The sequence below is a fragment of the Helianthus annuus genome, chromosome 17 (genome assembly GCF_002127325.2).
Source record: "Helianthus annuus cultivar XRQ/B chromosome 17, HanXRQr2.0-SUNRISE, whole genome shotgun sequence".
In the NCBI taxonomy this organism is placed as follows: Eukaryota; Viridiplantae; Streptophyta; class Magnoliopsida; order Asterales; family Asteraceae; genus Helianthus; species Helianthus annuus.
The window spans coordinates 89,274,960-89,278,432 of NC_035449.2; positions in this window are offsets into that span (position 1 = coordinate 89,274,960).

A 3,473-nucleotide genomic window follows, 5' to 3' on the forward strand; every position below is an offset into this window, starting at 1 on the left:
ATACTGTGGATGAGACAAGAGATGCAGCAAAGCTAAGGATGGCAGCATATCAATAGAGGATATCTAGAGCATACAACAAGAATATAAGGACTAGAAGGTTTCAAGTTGGGGATTGGGTGTTAAGAAAGGCTTTCCAGAATACTACTAATCCTGCTGATGGAAAGTTGGCTCCGAAGTGGGAAGGACCATATGAGGTTGAATCAGAATCAGGCAAAGGAGCATACAGACTCAAGAGTTTGGAGGGGGATATGCTACCAAGATCCTGGAATGCTATACACCTTAAGCTCTATTTCAAGTGAGTTTAGAATTTAATTTCTAACTCAGGATGGTATGAATTCTATCGCTTTTAAATATGTTTGATTTTATTTATTCTTTTGAACCCAATACTGACTTAAGCATCAGAGGGGTGTTAGCCAAGGTAACACCCACCTTAGTTAAGGGTGTTTTGTAGGATATGCTTCAGGATGTGACTCCAGGATATACACTCAGGATAATTCGAAAGATTAGAGGATTGGCCCCCTATCTCACGTTTAAGGGATCCTGATCCCTTCACAGGTTTAAAGGTATTCACCTTTCTCTCGAATTGGGTTTAAACACCCCGCCTGGAGCGTAAGTTATCCAGGGATACTTCAAGGTAGCGGGACCAGTTCATGTAAAAGTGGCTGACAATTTCGTTACTATTGGCTATATCTTGGATCCTCAAGGTATATGAGGATTGATCACCCTCTCTCACGAAAGGGTATTTTCATACTCTCTAAGGTTTAAAGGTTTTCACCTTTCTAAGTCTTGGAGTTTATACACTCCCGCCTGCAGCGCATGAAAATCAGGGTTTATCCCCAGGATATTAAGGGTTTATCCCCAGGATATTAAGAGTTTATCCCCAGGATATTGAAGGTTAATCCCTAGGATATTCAGGGTTTATCCTCAGAAAAACTAAAGTATGGCTATGTTTGCATATGCTGAACACAGGGACATACACCATACAATTCAAAGGATAGGTTCCAGTTTCTAAATGTGCACTGGGGACATTCCTAAGATGGAAGATTGGAGTTGGCTCTCTAAGAGTCTCTGGTATGTTCCCTCCTTTTTATTTTATTTAGATAACTTAAGTTTTTTAAGTTGTGTAGCAGTATCCTGACCAGGATATCTCTCAGGATACTCTCAGAATATGTTCCCAAAATATTCCCAAGAATGTTCAAAGAAAACTATTTTCAGAATAAAATTTATGCATTAAAAATATAACAACAAAGATAAGGCCAAAAGAGAGTTATATTATTAACATGGCAAAAGTTTGTGCTTTTGGTTTCATCTCAAACTGAGATCTATCCACCAAAAGCACAATAGGTTCACTGTTATATTTACATAACAGTTGAAGGTTTCATCTCAAACCGAGACCCATCCACCTCCAACTGTTATATTGTTCAAAAAGCATGCAGGAAATATAAATTGTTCAAGTGCAGGAAAAGAAAATTGTTTTAGGATATTCTGTCAAGATATATATGCAGGATATGGTACCAGGATATTACCTTGTTAAGAAAGGACGTCATTGGCTCTAAGGAGTCGGAAAAGCTGAGTTCTTCGTAAAAGAACCCTTCAAAGCCCGAAGTGCTGACCTCGGAACCTTTCCTCTTCTTGGCGGTGGAGGCACGAGTTCTCGGGTTGGGCTTAGGAACCGGGACCGGTTTGGAGCTGGTAGTAGCAGGAGTTTCCTTCTTGACGTTGACTGGAGTGGGGTAACTATCAAGTTCTTCAAGGTCCAAGAGGATTGGAACTTTGCTGGAGTCTGCATACAAGGAGTAAAACTCTTTCCTAAACATATCAAATAAAAACATGTATGTAGGATATTGTACAGGATCCTTACCAGACATGTTTGAACTGGAGAGTGGACTTGGAGATGGCGGAAACGGATTGAAACTTCTTTCAGCCTCTGGGGGGAGTCTGATGGCGTCGATTCTCTTCTGTGAGTCGGCTAAGGGAAGTGCAAGCTTTCTAAAGTCGGTTGTGTACAAGAAAATAAAAAAAAAGTTAGTGCAAGATATGAAACAGGATATAAGACAGGATCATCCTAGAACCCTAAATCCTACCTTTTCTCAACCATTGCACCGGATAATCCATTCCACCAGGGATTGAGTCTCTTTTTACAAAGAAGAATTTGGATTTCCATTCCTCCTCATTCCTGGTGGCACGGAGTATCAGTGGATCACCGGAGGTAGAATAGAACAAGAATCGACAAGAACCATGGCATCTAAGCCGATATGCTAAAGGAAGATCATTAATAGAAAGATCAGGGATATGGTTGTTCTTGATTTGATCAAGAACAAGCAGGACTTGCCAAAGCATCGGCATTGTTTGACTGAAACAAATTTTTGTGGTGTTAAAGAACTCGGTGATGAAATCAGGGAACAGAAATTGCAACCCTAAGGTGAAGGGAAAAGCATTAAAATACAACCACTCATCGGAAACCATGTCTGATCGGATTTCCCGATCAAACGGCCGGAACACCATCCCTTTCGGGAAGATGCCGGAGGTTTTAAGAGCCGACAAGTGAGCGCTATCAAAGGAGTATATTTCTTTCTCCGGATCTTGGAGAATATTCTGGTGGATAAATGAGGGAGTGGAGTCACCGGAGCTGGATCTGGTTTGCCTCGCCATATGGTTGCCGGAATATTGAGCAGAAAAAGGAGAAAGAATATGGAAATGTGAGAGACGATTTTTAGCTTTTTCTCTTCGGTAAGGGTTAAATGAGGATGAGGATGAGAAGTTATAGGGAAGTAATGAGTAATAATAGGCTGCACGGTTACAAGCAGTCACATCAAGGTCTTATCTCTTAATTGCCTCGTTTACCATGAAAAATGTAAGCGTTAGGGCTCAGGATCCTTAACGGTAACATTTTTGGGGACAATTGTTATGGGTGAAATTCTGAGCCCATATCCTGGATAATATCTTAAGTTATATCTTAATTATATTATATATGTTCAGGCCCGGGATGCTGACTCAGGATATTAGTAATATCCTGAGATGGTATCCAGAGGATCACTAATGGATTATGTGCAGGAAGTACGAGTCCGAGCTTGCAACGTTCATGAAGACCTTTTCCCCTGAAGACTCGGTCCAAGTTGTTCGAAGAAAGACGTTGAAGCCGCTTTACTTGGTCTCCAATGTTAACTAAATAATATTCGAAGGCATTCCCCATTTATAGGAGACTTTGTTTTCTTTTCTTAGCTATAAATAGACGGATATATCAGATCGAATAGGACACAACACTCACTGCTCTCAAACACTTCTACTCTCTCGCAACTCTCACTTTCTGAAAACGCATTGTAACACTTAGCGATCTGATCAATATCCTGCACTGTATCCTGACGTTTGAAGTAATAAGAAGAACAAGATATCTGCGATTGTTAGCTCCCGAGGTTTTGTGCCGGCAATCTAGATTGATCAAGGGCTTTCCTCGTATATCTCGTGTCACCCCC